Source organism: Myxocyprinus asiaticus, chromosome 5, assembly GCF_019703515.2.
Source record: "Myxocyprinus asiaticus isolate MX2 ecotype Aquarium Trade chromosome 5, UBuf_Myxa_2, whole genome shotgun sequence".
Lineage (NCBI taxonomy): Eukaryota > Metazoa > Chordata > Actinopteri > Cypriniformes > Catostomidae > Myxocyprinus > Myxocyprinus asiaticus.
This window is the reverse complement of record NC_059348.1, coordinates 49,897,633-49,922,176: the sequence shown is the minus strand read 5'-3', so window position 1 is coordinate 49,922,176 and position 24,544 is coordinate 49,897,633. Positions and strand designations below refer to the sequence as shown.

General features: G+C 38.6%; 1 protein-coding gene across 1 annotated transcript in view; it reads left to right on the top strand.

Moving 5' to 3' along the window:
• The first annotated feature begins 11,340 nt into the window (after window positions 1-11,340).
• The window catches only part of svilb (supervillin b), an 80,927-nt gene continuing 67,723 nt past the window's right edge, over window positions 11,341-24,544 (top strand). Inside the window, exon 1 of the mRNA XM_051699089.1 lies at window positions 11,341-11,886. The gene's annotated coding sequence lies outside the window, so the exon portion shown is untranslated. The remainder of the gene's footprint in view (window positions 11,887-24,544) is intronic.

Here is a 24,544-nt window from a genome sequence, read left to right as displayed (position 1 = left end):
GTTGCCGGAAATCTCGATCGACGTGTTAATCAGGGCAATATGCCACCAAACATTTGCATCCCGCAGGAGCAGGACTGACCTTCCTTCGGTCTGGCAGAATGGATGAAACATCTGCTGTATGCTCATTATAAGGAAAGCAATCCAAACACACAAGCTAGCAGTTTTCTAACATTCAATGCGCACGTAAAGGTAAGAACACCTGCCGTTAAGACACTGCTATTTCTACTATTCATGTATCGCTACTTTGACTATCAATTGAAACATTGATTTTATTATATCGCATTTTCTTTTTATTATTTAAATATTATATGCTGGCTGTTTGCGTCGGCATCGAATGTAATTCTGAATTTCTTCAAGTTCCTAAATGTAGGCAACCGATAAGGGGCTTCATCGTGTTAAAAGTTTAAAGTGAATAATAATGGAAGACCAAACCCAGGGTCTGAGGATATCTGTGAGATTTTTATAAACTTGAGGAGTGAAAATGATCAGTCAAACCAGCTTAATTAATATGTGCAGGTGCATCTCAATAAATTAGAATGTCGTGGAAAAGTTCATTTATTTCAGTAATTCAACTCAAATTGTGAAACTCGTGTATTAAATAAATTCAATGCACACAGACTGAAGTAGTTTAAGTCTTTGGTTCTTTTAATTGTGATGATTTTGGCTCACATTTAACAAAAACCCACCAATTCACTATCTCAAAAAATTAGAATATGGTGACATGCCAATCAGCTAATCAACTCAAAACACCTGCAAAGGTTTCCTGAGCCTTCAAAATGGTCTCTCAGTTTGGTTCACTAGGCTACACAATCATGGGGAAGACTGCTGATCTGACAGTTGTCCAGAAGACAATCACTGACACCCTTCACAAGGAGGGTAAGCCACAAACATTCATTGCCAAAGAAGCTGGCTGTTCACAGAGTGCTGTATCCAAGCATGTTAACAGAAAGTTGAGTGGAAGGAAAAAGTGTGGAAGAAAAAGATGCACAACCAACCAAGAGAACCGCAGCCTTATGATTGTCAAGCAAAATCGATTTGGGTGAACTTCACAAGGAATGGACTGAGGCTGGGGTCAAGGCATCAAGAGCCACCACACACAGACATGTCAAGGAATTTGGCTACAGTTGTCGTATTCCTCTTGTTAAGCCACTCCTGAACCACAGACAACGTCAGAGGCGTCTTACCTGGGCTAAGGAGAAGATGATCTGGACTGTTGCCCAGTGGTCCAAAGTCTTCTTTTCAGATGAGAGCAAGTTTTGTATTTCATTTGGAAACCAAGGTCCTAGAGTCTGGAGGAAGGGTGGAGAAGCTCATAGCCCAAGTTGCTTGAAGTCCAGTGTTAAGTTTCCACAGTCTGTGATGATTTGGGGTGCAATGTCATCTGCTGGTGTTGGCCCATTGTGTTTTTTGAAAACCAAAGTCACTGCACCCGTTTACCAAGAAATTTTGGAGCACTTTATGCTTCCTTCTGCTGACCAGCTTTTTAAAGATGCTGATTTCATTTTACAGCAGGATTTGGCACCTGCCCACACTGCCAAAAGCACCAAAAGTTGGTTAAATGACCATGGTGTTGGTGTGCTTGACTGGCCAGCAAACTCACCAGACCTGAACCCCATAGAGAATCTATGGGGTATTGTCAAGAGGAAAATGAGAAACAAGAGACCAAAAAATGCAGATGAGCTGAAGGCCACTGTCAAAGAAACCTGGGCTTCCATACCACCACAGCAGTGCCACAAACTGATCACCTCCATGCCACGCCGAATTGAGGCAGTAATTAACGCAAAAGGAGCCCCTACCAAGTATTGAGTACATATACAGTAAATGAACATACTTTCCAGAAGGCCAACAATTCACTAAAAATGTTTTTTTTTATTGGTCTTATGATGTATTCTAATTTTTTGAGATAGTGAATTGGTGGGTTTTTGTTAAATGTGAGCCAAAATCATCACAATTAAAAGAACCAAGGACTTAAACTACTTCAGTCTGTGTGCACTGAATTTATTTAATACACGAGTTTCACAATTTTAACTGAATTACTGAAATAAATGAACTTTTCCACGGCATTCTAATTTATTGAGATGCACCTGTAGGTTTGATTAGGTTATGCTCTTCTACGGTAGAGTAGAAGTCTAAAGCCCCGTTCACACTAACTACGTTTCCATCCAGTTTTTTTTTTTTGCGACAAAGTGTAGCGCATCAAAACGTTTACCAATATAGCTGATGGAAACGCAAATTATCGCTAAAATTTCACAAGTGTCGACATAATAGTTTTCCGTTTAACTCTAGCGCATAAACTGTTCATACTTCAAATGCAGTGTTGCCAACTAGTTTCAATGGAAAATAGTTGAAGCCTGCTCAAAGTCGTTAGATGACGTCATACGCTAATTAGCATATTCGTGACGTCATCGCGTCTCATTTGCATTTTACATAGTTTCCGCCCTTTACATGTGTTTGCTTCTCTGTGCTTACCGTACATACTGTAATACCCTATTAATTCCCTGTATCTATCAATCACTCAGAGAGGAAGTTAGAAGCGACAGAAACTTTCTTATCTTTTCTCTCACACAGCGCTCAGCCATAACAAACCACTGTGCATAATTTACAAAAATGCATTATTTTATTCTACGGAATGTAGATAAGGGTTGTCCAATAAGTCGCTAGATTTGTCGCTAGGCGCTTTTTTTGGATAAAAGTCGCTAAGTTTGCAACACTGTTCAGATGTCACGAAAAACTGGTTTAAACGCAAAAATAGTCACGTGACTTGAATTTACACCAATCGTTAGCCTGTGTTAATCATGTTGACAAGGTATACATCCTTGAAAGCCAGTTTATTGTACGTGAAGCATTACTCGCACTGTTATGGATTGGTCTTAACGGCATATCTGCACAGATCCGATGATGCAAACATATCTGCATCATGACACTTCCAGGAGTGCCAACACAAATATCTTGTATCATGCACCTGTCATCGATAAGTGCATGGAGAACAAATGAATGGCCAGTCTTTGTGATTAATTTAATCGACATCCGTTTATTTATTAAAGTTGCTTCTCCACACCATTCAAAATAATACAGCAGTCATGGAATTAGCCCACAATACAAAAAACATTAAAAATAAATACACAATACTAGGAGAAAAGCTTCAGTGTGTTTTTTTTTTTAAACACTAACATATAGCCCAATTCTATAAAATTATTGTTTAGCTGACTTTTGAAAAAATGCCAGCAAAATTCCCTGTATTAAATTAAATAAATTACCAAATGAAAAAAGCATTACATTAAAAACAATAAATTACCAAACGAAAAATTTTGTTAGGTCTATATAATTGCCTTTTCTTTACACAAACTTAAATTAGCCTTAATTTATAAATTACCCTGTTCTGTAGATGGAAAAAAGTCGGCTGAATGACATTCTCAGAATGTTCTACACATTTTTTTTTCAAGACTAGATAAAACTATTTGTCCAATGCTGAGTTCACTGTCAGAAAACGAGCTTTTGCAAATTTTAAAACGTTTAAATATTTTAAATCTAACCCTCTTTACCACAGATCACATTTGCTGGACTTCTTCAGAAAATATAAATTGCATTATGATGCTAAAATTAATTTTAGATGACAATCAAATTCAGTTGGTCGTTAAAAGTTGCGGGACATAATGCAGTAATGGCAATGTGTTTTTCCATCATAATTATCATGTTTCCAGAATGTAACCTCTCAAAGCCTATAACACAAATTTTTTTTAGGTAAACTGTTGACTCCAGAACTCAAAAAATGGTTGAGACAAAAACCGATCTGTGAAAATATTCACAAATCATCAAGGGGTAGAGCAGTAAGACGCAATCAGATACGACCAAATGTGATTGTGAAAGTTTCCACAAATCAGGCTCTATCTAAAACAAGTACATTTGAATTAACCCAGACTTTGAGTTTGCTGGAAATGTGACAGAAGAGTGAAAAGTTAAGAGCGCTTATTTGTCACCGTCCCGACTCATGGACTTAAAAAAGGTTGACAGGAAAACAAACTGCTGTGAAAAAATTCACAAATCAGACTGGTCAAGATGAGTGGTTTCAGTCTTGTAGGTGTTCAACTTTTGGAGCTATTTGCATTAGAAAACGAAGAGTCGTAAAATTTAAACGACCGATTGCAGAGCAGAGGATGATGTCATCTGAATTTACAAATCATGAAGAATAACATGCAACATTATTTACTTGTCTACGACAGCACATAGCGGGTTTATAGCCAATCAAAGTCTGAATTTCAAACCGCAAACTATCTTTACCGTGGTATTCTGGACGGGAAAGTGTTATAAACTGCGTCAACACTCAATGTATTATATCAACACAAAGATCGATCTTTCAATGTATCATTCAGTCTCACTCAGATTACTAACACGGTTTTCCACATATCATTGTTTTGTTATATACATGTAAGTGGTTACAGAAACATGATATTGAACAGTGTAATCGATGACAACAACTCCTCCGTCTTTCCTGTACTCATCTCCATTATCTCACAGGAGATAGATAACGTGAGCTTCACTGTCCTTTCTCATTGGCTGTCGCTGCACGATATCGCTCTGAATTTGCATCGAGTTTAACTTTTCTCAACTTTGTCTCGTCTCTTGACGCGCCCACATCCTGTCGCCAGGGGTTGCTGTCACTCGTGTTGCCGGAAGTCGCCAGCTCTCATTGAAAACGAATGGTCTCCTGTCGCTTGCAGCGACAAAATCGCTGATAGTGTGAACAGGGCTTAACTATAGGTGAGAGCGGGGCACAAACTAACACTTTTTGGTTTTCTTAAGTTTATGTAAATGTACTTGGTTCAAAGTATTTTCTTTATTCATTTTTTTTTTATTTTTTTTTTTACTCATATCTGGTACAAATATGCGGTCTTGTTTCATGAATACAGCATATACTTTTTTGTCATCTACCTGGAAAGAAGGTGGGGCATTTTGTAACAGGAGTATACCTTTTTCATATGCAAATAATTTTATGGTGTCATGTTGATACAGCACTTTTCATCAGTTTCTTAGTGTCTTCAATAAGAAAGGTACATATTAGGTAAACTGACCTGTGAAAGACAACATCATGTACCTTTTGTTTGTGGTGATTAATTCTATAAACACAGTGTGTTTGGTAACACAGACCATTTAAACAGCAACCGTTTGTACCATAGCGCACAAATCTTTATTTGCTTTAAGTTCCTTAAGATTTTAGACACAAGTGCTATTTAAGTATGCGTTGCTTTTCAGTTCAAACAAAGCAGCACTTACAGTACTACTTGTAAAAGACCTTTAATATATAAAGTAATCTTGTAACATAAGCGCATTAGAAAAACAGACATCTTGTGAGAGTACGGGGTGTACTTGTGAAGGCCAAATTTTTGAAAATCTCCTCACAAATAGTGACACGTGTCAAAAACAGACTTGAGGACATTTATTTAAAATCAAGTTGTCGTCATTCTTTGAAAGGCTTATAAATCAAAGTAGGTATAGCTGCAACCCAGAGATCTCCAACTGGGGGGGTGGAAACCCCAAAAGAGGGCGACACTTCCACAGGCGGTTAGGATGGGGATAGGATTAGGTTAGGGGCTCTGTATATCTTTGCTGATGGTTTGGAGCTCCTGCCCCTTTTTGGAGCTCAACCTGCAGCTATATCCAAATCATATTTTGCTACAAATCTAATAATGTCAACAGGTTTCTGTTAGGTCAAAAGGAACAGTTCACCCAAAAATGGAAATTCTCTCATCATTGACTCGCCCTCATGCAATTCAAAGATTTTTAGAAGACTATTTAAGCTCTTTAGGTCCATTCAATGGAAGTGAATGGTGACCAAAAAGTTGAAGCTCCAAAAAAGCACATAGGCATCATAAAAGTATTCCACAGGGCTCCAGTGGTTTAATCCATGTCTTCTGAAGCCATCCAATCACTTTTAGGTAAGAAAAGTCCAAAATACAACTTCTTTTTTACTATAAATCTTGACATCAGCAGTCTCCTCGGCAATCATGATTTCAAGCTCGATTACACTTCCTAGTGCCGTTTAGCACTCAGCGCATGCGTATAATTGAGCTTGAAATCATGATCATGCCTAGAGACTGCGATGATGAGAATTACAGTGAAAAAAAGTTATTTTGGTCTGTTCTCACCCAAAACTGATTGGATCTCTTCAGATTAATCCACTGGAGTCTCATGGATTACTTTTGTGCTACCTTTATGTGCTTTTTTGGAGCTACAAAATCTTGTTCACCATTCACTTGCATTGTATGGACCTAAAAAGCTGAAATATTCTCCTAAAGTTTTGTTTGTGTTCTGCAGAAAAAAGAAAGTCATACACATCTGGAATGGCATGAGGGTGAGTAAATGAGAGAATTTTCATTTTTGGGTGAACTATCCCTTTAAGTTTAGGGTATAGTAAATATTGCTGTATTATGAAAACTACCATGTCTTTGAGAGGTCCTCATTAATACCATCTAAGGTTTGTGTTTTTGTTTGTATTGTTGCTTCCTCTGTTCATGAAAGCGGCTGAAGTTTAAGATTCACGAATGAGCCCAGTATGTGGCTTGTTTGCAATGGTACTGAAGACTATAGGAACACTAATCAGCTTTCCTCTGCCTGATCCCATGCTGCATGTGTGGGCATGGATAAAACTCATGAAGTCTAACACAAAACCCCATGACTGAGACCTGGTACAGTGAATTGGATAACAGTGTCTCAGTTTACACTCCATGACCGTGGTCCACTTGTTGCAGGGTGGCACATTCTGCATGTAAAGCATTACTGTTTTAACATCTAACAGCAGGGTAGCAGCAGCCTTATGGCCAATTGATGCAATTTCCACCAAGCAAATAATGATATTGTTTTGCAGTGCATTTTTTGACTTTCATATATGGGGAGCTGTTTTAATGGTATTTTTCTCTGTATTCTGTTGCTTTCTATCAATGTACCGTGGACATTTTGAGCAAATGTTTACCTGTAAGATATGAGAATTCATTGTATTATTTTTTTGAAAGTGTGAGTGGTGCAAAAGTTGCCACCATGATCCCAGGGTTGGTTGAAGGTTGCCAGAATGTTGCTACTTGGTTGCAAAAGGTATTTTGTGTAGTTGCAAAGATGTTGATAAATGGTTGCTAGGTTATTAGGGGTGTTTGAGTATTTGTATTTGCCCGTGTCAGAAGAGCCCACCAAAGTCCCACCCAAAATAATATTCTGGTTCATAGATATGGTTCAGGTCCCGCTTTTGTGTAAGTCTAAAGGGTTTTTGCCCATTGAATCATCTGTCTATAAGCAGTATTACTTTATTATAAGGACAACAAACATTAATCAACATTTCTGTAAATGTGCTAGTATTAGCCGTCTGGCTATTTTTCAACTGCAGTCCTTTGGCAAGATATTATGAGAACAACTAAAGTGATCAAATTTACATACAGAGACAAAACGCCTTAAAAGACAGCAACAGCAATGAACAAGAGTTGTAAAGACAGAAACAGAAGCCATGCAAAAAAGCAGAAAAAACATTAGTACAATAATACAGCAACAACAAAACCATTTCTGCACATACAGTCATGCAAACAATATGAACACAATCAAGCATTTTTGTTACAAACTGAAATGCGGTGCAGCAATAAACAATAGTTATAACAACACGGAGTTATAGGACACAATTATAAATGAACATAGCAGATTATTTACAAAATATTAAGTTATTCCATACTTATCCAAGCCAAGGAAGACCAGCCCTCCTGGCAATGGGCAAAGTACATGGGAAAAGTTTGCAGCAGATAACACTGTTAACGATCATATTAAAATGAGCAATGTACTATATCGATTAAAAATGTTCACATGTCTGACTGTTCAAAAGCCAGGCATTGAGACGTCGAGTGAAGGTATGGCAAGAAGTACAGTTTCTTATTTCAGTTGGTAGGATGTTCCACAATTCAGATGCTTTTACAGAAAAGTACGATTGACTGAAGGAACTGAACCTGAGAGGGATTACACAATCACAACTGAGATTTGTCCTCCGCCACCCGGAGTCACTACGCCACCATGAGGACTTAGAGAGCGCATTGGGATTGGGCATTCCAAATTGGGGAGGGAAAAAAAAAAAAAATGCAAATATCTGGGTTCCAGTGAGGCACTTACAATGGAAGTGAATGAGGGCCAATTTTTTTTTAAAGTTAAAATACTCACTTTTTCAAAAGTATAGCCACAAGACAAACTGTGTGTTATCATGATTTTAATGTGATAAAATCACTTACTAACATTTTATGTGTAAAGTTATAGCCAATTTTACTGTCTACTAACTAATGTCAACTAAACCTATAATTCTAAAATGACTGTTAAAATGACAATTTAAATTACAGCTAACACTTCTGCCTTTTAAACCCTCAAAAAAAGGAGAGATGAGTTGAAACAAATTTGTGGTATTGCCACAAATGCTGTCTATTGAACTTGAATTGAATCTGGAATATTACTTTAAGAAATATATATATATATATATATTGACCCCTCTCCAAACATAGTGCTTATGGTTGTGACCATAAAGCTCTATTTTGGTCTCATCACTCCAAATTACAGTGTGCCAGAAGCTGTGAGGCGTGTCAAGGTGTTGTCGGGCATACTGTAACCGGGCTTTTTTGTGGCATTGGTGAAGTAGAGGCTTCTTTCTGGCAACTCGACCATGCAGCTCATTTTTGTTCAAGTATCGTCGTATTGTGCTCCCTGAAACAACCACACCGTCTTTTTCCAGAGCAGCCTGTATTTCTCCTGAGGTTACCTGTGGGTTTTTCTTTGTATCCCGAACAATTCCTCTGGCAGTTGTGGCTAAAATCTTTTTTGGTTTATCTGACCTTGGCTTGGTATCAAGAGATCCCCAAATTTTCCACTTCTTAATAAGTGATTGAACAGTACTGACTGGCATTTTCAAGGCTTTGGATATCTTTTTATATCCTTTTCAATCTTTATAAATTTCCATTACCTTATTACGCAGGTCTTTTGACAGTTCTTTTCTGCTCCCCATGGCTCAGTATCTAGCCTGCTCAGTGCATCCACGTGAGATCTAACAAACTCATTGACTATTTATACACAGGCACTAATTGCAATTTAAAAAGCCACAGGTGTGGGAAATTAACCTTTAATTGGCATTTAAACCTGTGTGTGTCACCTTGTGTGTCTGTAACAAGGCCAAACATTCAAGGGTATGTTAACTTTTGATCAGGGCCATTTGGGTGATTTCTGTTACCATTATGATTTAAAAAAGAGCCAAACAACTATGTGATAATAAATGGCTTCATATGGTCACTATCCTTAAAAGACTTTATTTTTTTTATTTATTTTTTTTTGCATGATCAGTCATATTTTCAAAATCAATGCCAAAATTCCACAATTTCTGCCAGGGTATGCAAACTTTTGAGCACAACTGTGTGTATATATACAGGTGCATCTCAATAAATTAGAATGTCATGGAAAAGTTCATTTATTTCAGTAATTCAACTCAAATTGTGAAACTCGTGTATTAAATAATTCAATGCACACAGACTGAAGTAGTTTAAGTTTTTGGTTCTTTTAATTGTGATGATTTTGCTCACATTTAACAAAAACCCACCAATTCACTATCTCATAAATTTAGAATACATCATAAGACCAATAAAAAAAACATTTTTAGTGAATTGTTGGCCTTCTGGAAAGTATGTTCATTTACTGTATATGTACTCAATACATGGTAGGGGCTCCTTTTGCTTTAATTACTGCCTCAATTTGACGTGGCATGGAGGTGATCAGTTTGTGGCACTGCTGAGGTGGTATGGAAGCCCAGGTTTCTTTGACAGTGGCCTTCAGCTCATCTGCATTTTTTGGTCTCTTGTTTCTCATTTTCCTCTTGACAATACCCCATAGATTCTCTGTGGGGTTCAGGTCTGGTGAGTTTGCTGGCCAGTCAAGCACACCAACACCATGGTCATTTAACCAACTTTTGGTGCTTTTGGCAGTGTGGGCAGGTGCCAAATCCTGCTGGAAAATGAAATCAGCATCTTTAAAAAGCTGGTCAGCAGAAGGAAGCATGAAGTGCTCCAAAATTTCTTGGTAAACGGGTGCAGTGACTTTGGTTTTCAAAAAACACAATGGACCAACACCAGCAGATGACATTGCACCCCAAATCTTCACAGACTGTGGAAACTTAACACTGGACTTCAAGCAACTTGGGCTATGAGCTTCTCCACCCTTCCTCCAGACTCTAGGACCTTGGTTTCCAAATGAAATACAAAACTTGCTCTCATCTGAAAAGAGGACTTTGGACCACTGGGCAACAGTCCAGTTTTTCTTCTCCTTAGCCCAGGTAAGATGCCTCTGATGTTGTCTGTGGTTCAGGAGTGGCTTAACAAGAGGAATATGACAACTGTAGCCAAATTCCTTGACATGTCTGTGTGTGGTGGCAAATTCTTGAATCGATTTTGCTTGACAATCCTCATAAGGTTGCGGTTCTCTCGGTTGGTTGTGCATCTTTTTCTTCCACACTTTTTCCTTCCACTCAACTTTCTGTTAACATGCTTGGATATAGCACTCTGTGAACAGCCAGCTTCTTTGGCAATGAATGTTTGTGGCTTACCCTCCTTGTGAAGGGTGTCAGTGATTGTCTTCTGGACAACTGTCAGATCAGCAGTCTTCCCCATGATTGTGTAGCCTAGTGAACCAAACTGAGAGACCATTCTGAAGGCTCAGGAAACCTTTGCAGGTGTTTTGAGTTGATTAGCTGATTGGCATGTCACCATATTCTAATTTTTTGAGATAGTGAATTGGTGGGTTTTTGTTAAATGTGAGCAAAATCATCACAATTAAAAGAACCAAAGACTTAAACTACTTCAGTCTGTGTGCATTGAATTTATTTAATACACGAGTTTCACAATTTGAGTTGAATTACTGAAATAAATGAACTTTTCCACGACATTCTAATTTATTGAGATGCACCTGTGTATATATATATATATATATATATATATGCATGTATGTTCTCTAGTTTTATTCACAAATGCTTGTGTACACTAATTGTCTCCTGTGCAGTCTTTATTAACTCTGTGTGAATTCTCTTTGTGCTTTCTACTCATTCTATATGTATACAATTTAGAGAGATTGTTAATCCAACAGCTGATTCAGTCTCAGGGTCTCATTACCCCTCTCTCTCTCTCTCTCAGGCTATTTATGGCAGATTCCCCTCTAGCACTCAGTTCTCAGGCCATACATGGAGTCCACTGGGTGATGTTACCTCTGTGTGTGCGAGCCAAGCATGTGCGTTGGTATGACTCGCAGTAGACTGACCTGTCACTCTGGAGTTGTCAACTGAACAGGAAATTCAGAATATTGCCGCCTGTGGATTTTCACTGACAGGCAGAAACTTTCCACATAACCTGCAGGGCTCCTTGGAATATTTTTCAGAATTGGACATCCTTGGAATTTTCTAATTTCTTCACCTGCATCGCATTTTGTGTAATTGGCTGCTGTATCGCGTATATTTTTATTTTATTTTTGTCTTTCCTCCCTTCCAAATTATTCTTTCCCCTCCTCTGCCCCTTTTCCCCTCCTTTTCCCTCCCCCTTTTACCCTCATCCTGCCAATCATCAACAGCATTATTTGTTTATATCGTAGGCATATTTATTCGTCTAAGTCTTCAATTCATATGGATCAGCATCCCTTCATTTATAGGGTGGAGTATGATGGACATCTGTTATCTCTTCACCCCTCACCTTTCACAAGCTGACTTGGACTGTTTTGCACAAAATTCTCTTGGTTCTGCTATTAAATTTGAGTTGCTCTTGAAATAGTTGGGCTTGGAATCTACACTGTAAAGAAACCCGGGAAAGTTCATCTAAACCCTCTCTGAGGCAATACAAAGAAGTTACAGTAAGTACCATTTCCGTCTTACCCCTTTTCTGTTTCTCTGCCCACGTCTGTGTGTGGCGGCAGCGTAAGCTCTTGGGCTGAGCCGGCTTTGTTTAGCCCCATGATATCGTAATCCTCTCCTGTGACACTAACCCACCCTGATCTGCTCCCTGCTGGACAATGAACAGGTTGGATAGTGTGTGACAGTGTTTGCTCTCTGGCTGTGTACCGTGCGTCCTCTTACAACTCAGCTCAGGGACAGTTTGACAATGTTCTATATGACTGTTAAATGTAATGTTGCTAATATTGCGGCATATTCTCTTACAAAGTAACCTTCAAAGTTTGGTATGGTTGGTGTTATTTGGTACAAATGTAGTGTCATGTTAAATTTTGCACTGGAGTTGGTGGCAGAGGAACCATCGGGGATAGTTACTGCAGTATCGAGGAACTTCTGGTAAAGGTAAAGCTATTTATTAGGCATGCAAGCAACACTATTATTAAGGATGCAACCAAAAATTCAAGATTGGGGGTACCAAGTTTAAAAGCTTAAGAATAGAGCATTGATAAACCCTAATCAACAATTTTTTTGTCAAATATTATGGGTTGTCTATTGTTACTGCCCTAACTATTATTAATGCTCATACCAAGGGATTCGAACAAATCCATAACTCGAAGTATTAAACTATTGTGCGTAACTCGTCTTGCGTCATTGTGCTGTGAACATGAATGATACTGTACCTAAAATTATTAAAAAAAACTTTTTTTTGAGAAGTGTGCTATAACCTCTCTAAGCGTTCAGACTTAGCATTTTGGCCTGGCAGGCAATTAAACATGTATTAAATGTGACATTTCTTGGGACCTGAATGTTTTGAAGGTGGGCTTTTTTGGCTTGGGCACTTAAGCAACTACCTAGCAATCCTCCAGTACACCCTAGCAACCACCCAGACCACCGTAGCAACGTCCCGGCAATGTTGAGTTCTGCACGGGCAAGCACCTCTCTCATTTCCTTTAGTGAATGCATTCATTCATCATAACCAAAGGTTGAAGTTGAATAGAAATTTTACTTGACACTGACACCTTGTCTTGATACATTGAGATCTTTGCTGTGTTATTTTGCTCTTAAAATGAATGTTAGGACTTGCTGTGACTTCAAGTCGTCTGATCTCATCAAGAATCTGTTGTTCACGGCAGGGTTGTAACTGGAGTGTGTCTGAGATCCGTGCCAGCGTTTGGCAGTATGTCTAAGCTTGGCAACCCCTTGTGTTATGTTTGCAATGTATGAAGGAGCATGCAACCACATCAAGAAAATCATCTGCTCCTGTGGTTGCTCAAATGATCACTCACAAGCTGTAGTAATTTGAATTTTACTTTGTCCCTGCTGAAATATACAGCTCAGTTGAACTTAAGATGGTTTGCTGGTCTTTCCTGGTGGCAGATTTTAGCTGGTCAGGCTATAAGACCAGCTGTCCTACCAGCTAAGACCAGCATATTTTTTTCTTCTTTTTTTCTGCAGGGACACCAAGTAAAATTCACATTGCTACAGCATGTTAGTTTTGTCTGTGTGTGTTTTTGACAAAAGCATGACAAAAGTATTTTAAATATGTTGCCGTTTGAGGTCAGACATTCAATTCTGACATTTATTTTTCAAAATTGATGTCTATTATAGACCCTAATAGATGTAGATGTGGCAGTGCACAGATTTCCTCTCTCTGAAATGGTTTGGACTCGGATCCACCAATCCACCAATTCTTGATCTGTGATTCATATCACATGCTACTGTCCCTAACGGATGAAGATTGGTCTAGCAGACCTCAGTCCTAAATATGAGATGGGCTAGAACTCCATAACCTCCATGGCTGAAACCTTACCCTGCCCTGAAGATGACCTACCATCCAGAGCCAATGTGCTTGGGCAATGTGCTTGCATGACATTGCAAAACGGCATTATCCATTTAAAGGGGCATTCAGTAGTGCTCTAGCTAGCGTTAGCGTTGCTCTTCTTTGTGTACTTTAAGTACCGATACGACAGTGGTATTAGACGCTGTACTGCCATGTATCGATGTGGATCAGCTCGTCTCGGCTGCCCCTGCCATCTTTGGAATATCATCAGGGTTGGGGTGTAACAGAATACATGTTTAAAATACAAAATAAGTAACTGTATTCCACTACAGTTACAATTTAAATCATTGGACAGCTATTACCTTTTATTAGAGAACTGCTTAGCGTAAAATAAACCTCAATTATCTAGCGATACAGAATGTCATGGTAAAGGAAAGTTTATAATTGTTTTTGATGATCAAATTTAGCATGTCCATGAATATTGTATTGACGAACTTTTGTTTCCAAGCAACCAGAGTCATGGTTTACACGAAATCCACAACAATCGCTGTGCCAAGATACTAAACAAATGAAGACGTATGCTGTTCATAGATGGGCAACCCTTACTATAGCTGTGATAACAAAGAAAATAAAATTACACGTGGCTTTCCGGTTAGGTTTGTAAACACAGCTGAAAACTGTCTATTACTAACATACTTTGACTGCACACATAATTTTAAAAATTTCGAGGGAAACTTGTATGAGTTTCCTGTAAATTCCACTGATGCTAAACAATTAATAATTCCTTACCTGTCCAACAAAAAAGCAAAATTGGCATCACTACTGTCATCAAATCTTTCCACCTGTTGTATGCCATACCGATGTTTACTCTAGTTTTTTGCCTTTGCCGATCTTTCTGTCTTCAGACCTTTTTCGCTTTTTTGGCAGTACAGCTACTGAATCTCCTGTTGTCTCCGCTGCTAAAGCACGATAATAAATATGTTCCATTGTGTTTTTTTAGCTCTTCGCGTCACCAAACAACATTGCACTAAGCATAGACACGCGTATCTACATTGGCGGAAGCCAATGAGCGCAAGGATTCTCTTCTTCGACGTTTAGTGAAAAACGTGTGATTTCAACATGGCGAAACACACAGAAGGGGTTGTCCTACAGACACCGTACACCAACTCCTACCCCTAACACTACTTTATAAAAATTAACCATGGTTTTACTACAGTAACCATAGTATCACCATGGTATTTTTCTAGTAAAATCATAGTAACCACAAAATTAAACATGGTTACTATTAACTACTATTAACAACATGTTACTGTTGTAACACCATGGTTAGTACATCAGAACTATATAGTTTCCACCAAAACACATGGTTACTACAATATTACTACAGTAAAACCATGGTTAATTTTATCCGGATCAAAAACTCCTCAACTCCCCGACCTTCACTTTGACCATCACTGTGAGGATTCTCTTTTATTTATTGATTGATTAAGTAGTATTATCGGAAATATTAAGAGTAGAGACATGGGAAAAAGTATGTCACGGGGTGGGAATCAAACCCAGATCTCCAGCATGATAACACATATGCATACCGTCATCACACCCAGAGCTACTACAGCTGCACATGGAAGCAGTTTGTCATAAAATCCTGTTTCCACCAGACTATTGGAGCGCAAATAGTCACTTCGTTATCTTATCTCTTAATCCACAAAATGTCTAACGCGTTAACCAGTTTAATGTCTCTGCCCCATCGTGAAAAATTCAAATATGCCCGCCTTCATTTGATCAGCAGTTCTGTCAAATAAATCTGTCGTGGCTGTCTTGAGTTTGGTCAGAGCAGTGGTGGGTGGAGTTACTGTAAATAGCCTCTGCCAACAAGATGGGCTATTTGCACATGGTTTGAAGCTAGTTTTTGAAGCTAGGTTTTATTTATTATTTATTTTATTTATTTTTTATTGACAAAAACAATTGTTAAAATCTTGAACCAAGAATTGGACAGAATGCATAATTTTAGTTCACATTTATATAAAGTAGTGATGTCCCAATACATGTACAAGTACGATACTTCATTTTTGGTGCTCGCCCCCCTTGGGGATCCAGGGTAGAATAGGATCGTAAGAGGTGACAAATGGGGTGACTTCTTTGCCATAAGTTGCAACCCGTGACTGTGGAGAAAGAGGTCCTGGCACTTGAGGAATGTGGGTTGCTGCTGCTCCTTCAGGTCCAACACAGTGCTTTGGGTCTGACTTCACATAGACGGGAAGTTGGAAGGACCCGGTCCAATCAAGCGGCTAGTCAAGACTTGCCCTAAAGGGCATTGGCTGAGAGTCAATCGAGGAATATGAACTTTGTTCCTTTTGCTCGAGTATATTACCCCCGTATCCTTGGTGCATATCCGGAGGATACCCGCAGCTCTGTGCATCCCCTTGTTGGACTCTGAGGTGGGTGGGGAGCGGGAGTAATGAAACAAAATAACACAAACATGGCTAACCAAAAAAACCCTAAACGACTAAAGTTGGAACAGAATGTGGATGATGACTCTGATACTTGTTGCATGTTCTCCCAAAAAAGTGCAAATTGGCAGAAATGCATTATTTTAGAATCTGTACTACCTGACATGTCTCTGACTAAGCTGTCCCCTTTTGCAATACAAAAAGTTATCGCGGGTATAGTAGGGACAGTTAAAGATGTGAAAAAACTACGGTCTGGACAAATACTGGTGGAATGTTCCAAAAACATTCACGCAGATAATCTAATGCATGCTAATACGCTGGCCAATGTTCCAATAAAAGCCTTGTATCATCCATTTCTAAACCGCAGTAAAGGAGTTATCCGTACCAGAGAGCTACAAGATCTGGATGAGGCTGACATTGACTCAACAAGGTGTAACAAATCTTAAAAGAATATTGATAAAAAAGAACTAGATGATTAAAACAGGAACTTACATAATGACATTCAACAAACCACAACCACCAGAAAGGATCCAATTAGGATATCTGAGTGTACCTGTCAACATCATTCCAAACCCCCTAAGATGTTTTAATTGTCAAAAATTTGGCCACGGCTCTGCAGGATGTAAAAACAAGTCCGTATGCTGTAACTGTGGAGAGGAAGGGCATGAATCAGGCTGTACAAGACCAGCAAAATGCAGCAACTGCGCAGCTGATCACTCAGCCTCATCAAAATCTGTCAAGTTTGGATCAAAGAGAAGGAAATCCAGAGAGTAAAATGTATGGTGAGAGTGAGCTACGTTGAAGCATGCGGAGTGGTTGAGGAGTCATAAGATATAAGGACATCTTATGCCTCTATGGTAAAACCAATCACGAATACTGCTGAATGCCAGACACACTTGACCCGGGTGAATAATGACAAACCACAATACATAAACAAAAATTCTATCTCAGCTAAAAAGAAGACTCAAAGCACCCAAAGCCAAATTACATTAAGTCAGACCCAAGTCACTGAAGAACAAAGTCTGTCAGCTGAACACAACCAATCTTCAATAGGGAAAAAGACACAAAGTAGTATAAGAACACAATTACCAAAAGTTAATCAAGGAAAAAGATGTCAAAAGACTGAAATTTCAAAGGATATTGAAATGAAAGAGAACTTCTCGTAGCCATAGCTTATCTCCTAAATGCAGAAGTAAAGGGCATGTACCGGTTTGTGCACTTAAGAATGAATAATCACATTATTCAGTGGAACTACTGTTGTTAATCCCATTGACCAATGAAAGATCTTTCACGAGTTAACTTTTGAGTGTATGCATGACCAGACTGTTTACACAAGATGCCGAATTGGTAATTCCAGACTTACTCATGTTTTTATTGAAAGGGGAAGTGCCACTAACATGTGATTTTTGTCAGACACCGCTGTCTATAAAACACATTTTACTGGAATGTCCTAATTTTAGTGCCACTAGACAACGTTTTTACGTTTTTTTTTTTTTTTTGTTTAGTGGATGTTTTCAAAAATGTTTCACCAGGGAAAAGTTACAATTTATCAAATATTGAAATGAAAGATATAATGTTCATTGTGTATATTACTGTATTATATATTGTGTATAGATACTTTTAAAACCACCTTGATCTTGCCATGAAAATAGCCAGTGATGCTGACATGGCAATAAAAATAAATAAATAACTAAATACACTTTTGGTGCTCGCCGATACCGGGTCCGATACCTGTTGTTTTTTTTTTTCTCTAAACTCCATATTAACAGTTTATTTCAGTTTTATCATCAAAATGGTGTTTAAATAAATTCATTGACTTTAATCAAATTAAAATATAAAAATTTTCAACAAAATGTTGTATTATAATTGGGTTTTTTTTGGGGGGGGGGGGGGATTTTTTTTCCCCCTTTTTCTCCCAATTTGGAATGCCCAATTCCCAATGCGCTCTAAGTCCTCGTGGTCGTATAGTGATTCGCCTCAGTCCGGGTGGTGGAGGACGAATCCCAGTTGCCTCCGCGTCTGAGACAGTCAACCCGCGCATCTTATCACGTGGCTTGTTGAGCGCGTTGCCACGGAGACATAGCGCGTGTGGAGGCTTCACGCCATCCACCGCGGCAACCACACTCAATTCACCATGCGCCCCACCGAGAACAAACCACATTATAGCGACCGCTAGGAGGTTACCCCATGTGACTCTACCCTCCCTAGCAACCGGGCCAAATTGGTTGCTTAGGAGACATGGCTGGAGTCACTCAGCACGCCCTGGGATTCGAACTAGCGAACTCCAGGGGTGGTAGCCAGCGTATTTTACCACTGAGCTACCCAGGCCCCCTGTATTATTTTTTTGTTAAATGAAGTGCTTATATACAGAACCTCACAGCACAATCCAAATCAAAAATACGACATTGGAGTTATGTTTGTCAAATAAAGTGCTGCATGACAGAGCATCACAGATGTTAGATACTGCTGAAGTATAATACAATTACTACTGATTTATTACTATTTTTGGTAGTAGTAGTATTACAGTGAATATTACATAACAGTAATGATATATTTCTGTCATACTTTTTTCCTATAAATTTCCTTTCAATTTTGACAGAGCTTTTATTTTGAAGTGTTTGTGTTTTGAACAAGGAGCTCTGACGTTATGAAGACAGCTTGCCAGTCTGGAAAAGCTGGTTGCTATGTGACTCAAAGTGATTATTGAACCACAAAAGTTCAGTTATAAAATATGCATTCCTCTTATACAGCAGAAAACAACTCGTTTCAGAACTCGCTTTTGGTGCCAAAAGCCAAAAAATGGAGCCCATACATGCCCATTCACCCAACAGCACTTACTGCTTTGGCCACTGGGGGCAGTGTTTTGCATTTCGGTAAGTACAGACCGATTTTTAAGATCAGTCTGTTTGATGAAGGGTTTAAATGTAGCTTAGTTGCATAATTGTATGGAATGCAGATCTGCGTTGGACTGCATCTGCACAGTCACCTGGAGTTATGAAGCTTGAAGCGAAAGTCAGATGGCACTAAGCAGCCCATTTACATAGCCCCTTTGTATTCTGTATGTGTGTGTGGGTCCTGGGGCCAGACTGTGATATTGCAGCTGTTGAGTTAGCTACACCTGCCTCCTTTGTCAAAATAAACCATGAGATGTTCTATTCACACTTAACCCCATTGAGTTCCTCTTCCTTTAACCAAACTGTACACATGGCTTCAAACATGTCTTATTTATTCAGGCCGTTCATCTATTCAAAACTGCATAGTCCATTTCATTTTTAAATATGTAGGACCATTAGTTCTACCATCGTTTAATATTAAGAGCTCTATATTCTAGGGCTGCCCCCGACCAAAAATTTTCCTAGTCGACTAGTAGTTGTTAAAGCCTTTAGTCGACTAGTTGTCGCATGCTTATGATATTAATTTATTACTTATATATTGGGGGGCATCAGATAATGGTTTGAGTTCAAGGGTTGAGAAAGAATGTTATAAGTAACATTAACACTGTTCTACATTACAGAGAAATACTAAACCATAATAATGAGCCTTTAAAATATACATTTTACAGGCGCACACACGAAGCAAGCTGCAGCGACACAGGCAAAAGCAGTAATGATTCTGAATGTCGGAAAAACCAGCAACGCAGATAATTCACAAAAGAACATACGTTTATATTTCTATTCTTCTAATTCAATGCATACAGCCCATTTACACAATCAACTTCTTATGAATGTGCTGTCTTTGTTTATATTACTGGTGCTTGATAAGGAATGGACTATATAGGATGCAGACGGTGCAATAACTGGAGTAAAACCTCAAAATTCAATTGCACTTGACGCAGCTCATTCGCGCTTTGCGCACGCAATTTTGCCAAATCCAATTACGCCTAGACTTGGTGCATGCTTGCACGAAAATACCAAATGGGCATGGCCCATTGACTTTACACTTTGGACTTATGGCATAGTGCTGCGTTTAGCACTGCCGCTCTTAAAATAGGGCCCTCAGTATTAATCTCTGTATGGTAAACCAACCTCTAGTAACTGAGGTCGTACAGAACGATACAGAAACACACCTGACTCTTACTTGATGAGATTTATCTGCAAGGTATTTTCATCTGGCTGTTCTCACAGTGTAGTCTGCAGTTTAGCAGTAATTTAAACAAACAGTCTGCCAGTGAACTCTTGTGTCCTAATAAAGGCAGAAGATGGAGAGCAGGGCAACTAGGGAATGTTTTCTGAATGAACCTCTCCTCAATACTTTGCTGGGACTGCAGGTTAAATGTAAGAAATGTATTGGGGAGATATTCCAAGAGTGATTTGAAAATTCCTTCTGTCAACCCAACATCACATATTTCCATAAAGTGATGTCTTTGTCTGAAACAAATTCACCCAAAAATTATGATCATTAATAATTGAATTGATGCTTGGACACGGATCAGAAGCTATTTATTTTATTTATTTTTTTACCACTAGCCTGATATTGTGACTGCTGTGGTTTCCTTAAAATTAAACTTAAAATTGAATGAAACGTGCAAAAGAGCTGTAGTCACAATCTGTGTTAGTCACTTTTGGTCAGTGTCATAGTGTTTGTTTTGGGTTGCCATGGGAATGGATGAGTTATGTCTGAGAAGTTACAGTGAACACAATCAAAGCAAGATGATTGAAGACTTTACACTTAGAGAGATATTATGGAACTAGAATATGTAGACCTAGGCATGTGATATGGACCAGTGCAGTTCCCAGAAGAAAAAAATAATCCTCATTTTATTTTTAATTGTTTCTTTTAAGAATAAACTTTTAGTAGGCTACTGAACAGATAATTTGGTCATTTAGATTTTTGATATTGAAATCTGACTTTTTTTTTTTGGGGGGGGGGGGATTTTCCCCCTTTTTCTCCCAATTTGGAATGCCCAATTCCCAATGCGCTCTAAGTCCTCGTGGTGGCGTAGTGATTCGCCTCAGTCCGGGTGGCGGAGGACGAATCCCAGTTGCCTCCGCGTCTAAGACAGTCAACCCGCGCATCTTATCACGTGGCTTGTTGAGCGCGTTGCCACGGAGACATAGCGCGTGTGGAGGCTTCACGCCATCCACCGCGGCAACCACACTCAATTCACCATGCGCCCCACCGAGAACAAACCACATTATAGCGACCACGAGGAGGTTACCCCATGTGACTCTACCCTCCCTAGCAACCAGGCCAATTTGGTTGCTTAGGAGACCTGGCTGGAGTCACTCAGCACGCCCTGGGATTCGAACTAGCGAACTCCAGGGGTGGTAGCCAGCATATTTTACCACTGAGCTACCCAGGCCCCCGAAATCTGACTTTTGATTGCAGCCTTTGGTGTCTTTGCAAATCTGAACACACATATTTTCTGAAGGTGGTCGCACACCGGGCGAGAAGTGCCACGCAGTGTCACGGCTAGGACACGGCACAGGTGTCAAACACGTGGCACGTCGATGTGGTTCAGGTGGCAGACAGTACACACTAGAATGCTAGAGTAAATAGTCTGTCATTTGATAATGATTTGGGTCGAATTTAATGGAAAACATATGAGTTTCGCACCATGGCGTGGCAGGAATTTGAGCAGCCTCCGGAGTTGTAGCTGGGCTACCTGCATTGAAAGCAGTTGTTTTGAATTTTAGAACACGTCATGTCATCTGACAGATGCGTCCGGTGTGCGACACCCTTGAAACTCTACATTAGATATGTGAACTCACTGGGGTTTTATTTGCAATAGAAACATAAGACATGAGCGTAAGCCTACCTTTCATTTGAAAAGTGTATTTTTCATGCCCATGGTTTGTGTTTGCTTATGGATCCAAGTGGTCTTCCGTAGCCAAGCATATAACAATTTGCATTACACACCTGATTTCTTTTTTGGGACATGACACTACCTTTTAGGACAGTATTTTAGCATCAGTGCCATTACACCAGGTATGACATGGTTGGTGTCTCTATACTCCAATTCACACTTGCTGTTGTTGCATACTTGCACAGCACACAGCTTTATTGCAGTGATCTGAAGGCTTAATGCTAATAAATGTCAACCAAACAGAAGTGTGTGTATGTATGTGTGTGTGTGTGTATATGTACATGTTGTTTAGTAATCTCTAGCTTAGATCGGCGCATTTAGCCTGAACTTTGTTGTTTTAGTGTGATGCCTGTTCTAATGGAGAAACTTCCCACAATGCTTTGATATGGCCCACTGCTCCGCTTTGTCTCATGTAAACAAGATTGTAGCTTGGCAACAGCACTGAGAGTTCCTCAGTCGTCCTAATGTATGAAACCAATCACTAATTTGAATCCTGCATTCATTGTGATGTCATAGACAATACTGTACAGATGCTGGCCATCATTAAGAGTATAATAAATATATATATTTTAGCGAATGTTAACATGTGTTTTACATACATCATTTCTGTAATAATTGGGTGTTTCTTCACCTTCGAGAAATTTTAGCATCATGCATTTCTAGGAAAGTCTTAAATAATTTCACACAATAATTTTTTTTGTCTACTACATCAACAGTGTGCATATGTGCATCGCATGAGATTTATTTAATATGTTCTGAAAAACTCCCACAACAGAATCCAGAATTCTGTGGTGGAAATGACGCTGATGGAAATTAGATTTTTTACTTAATTAAATAGCAACCTCGTTTGTCTTGCTAAGGCAACATTTAGCTAACATGTATCCTAAATACAGTTGGATAATATTTATACATTTTGTACTCTGCTCATAAGTGAAATGTAACTTTTTCTTTTAAACATCATTTGTCTCCTATTTTATCTTACGCATGCTCTTCACTGACGCTTTTGTCGATCACTAACTTAAAAAAAAGAAAAAAAAATATATATATATAGATAGATATTTATTATGGACAAAAGTGTTTGGTGTGGTGGAATGATGCCACAACTGTGGTACAGTCGTACTTTTTGAAAAGTTGATAGAAATCATTTTCATGCTGTAAATATTCAAATGGTTTGTTTTTCACTCTTTGTTTAGATTATTGTAGTTTTAAACATTAGTAATTTATTTTTTTATGATGGATTTTCATTGAAATCTGTTTTAATAAAAATCTATCCCTGGGAAATGAAAGTGCCTACAGTTGAACAAATATAATTAGCTAGGTTTTATTCTTTGAATCTATTACTTTGTTTTATTGTCTTGGCTTTGACAACTGTATTGTTTACAGTCAGAATTTGTGAATTGAGGAGTTAATTATTAGATCCAGTCTTCTTGTCATTTAGGCATACTGTAGTATTCAACATGATCACACAGGAAGTCGGCATGTTGTTTCCAAGAGTTCCAGTAACCTGCGATATGATGCATTATGCAGATTCACTGACAAGCGGCATCTCCCATCAGACATTTTTGCATCTGCTCAGATGTGTTGACCTTCCCTTGTTGCGCGACCTGAAGTGTGTTGTATCAGTAGTGTGGGAGATCTGGGTTCAGATTCTGCGTTCAAACCATGAAGTAATAATCATGTTTTAAAAATATGATTGCACACTATCAGCCACAGGTGTTGTACGATGAGTTCGGCTGAAATTATTATTTAACCGGATAAGCATGCACTCCCATTAAATATGTATTTTTGAAAAGATTTATATGTAATCAGAGACAATATTATTTTAGAAAGTACCATTTTAATTAAAAATATTTTAAACGGGAAGTAATCAGTGACTGTAAGCAGCAGATGTATCTAACATAATTCCGTATTTTCAATAAGCAGAATTATTAGGTAATATTTCCATTTGGTGTCACCATTGCCCTGTTCTGGGCTGATTTTTAGTCCCAGTGCATCTCTGGATCTTTTTCCACTTAAGAACAGTACTTCTAGCTAAATTTTCAAGGAAAGGAACTGTTTTGCATATGTCTTTAAATGACTAACTTTTAAAAAGAAAAACTTTAAATCTTTTCTTGATTCAGGCTTAGTTTGAAGAATCGTGAACCGAATTGTGAGATGTGAATCAGTACACCCCTAGTATGTGTATCAAATCAAAAATCAAATCACTTTGTCACACAGCCATATACACAAGTGCAATGGTGTGTGAAATTCTTGGGTGCAGTTCCGATCAACACAGCAGTCGTGACAGTGATGAGACATATACCAATTACAATAACATCAAATTAACACAGCACAATTTAAACGTCTGATATACACATAATTACACTCAACAATATACAAATAATAACATACACTGTACAGTATACAATACGCACTATATAGATGCACATTTCAATAAAAATTACAAAAATATATATATTAAAAAAAAGTGTGTGTGTGTGTGTGTGTGTGTATATATATATATATATATATATAGAATGTACAGTATTGTACTCTATTGACATTCAGGCTGTCGGTTGATAGTCAGTTGTTAAGAGAGAATATAA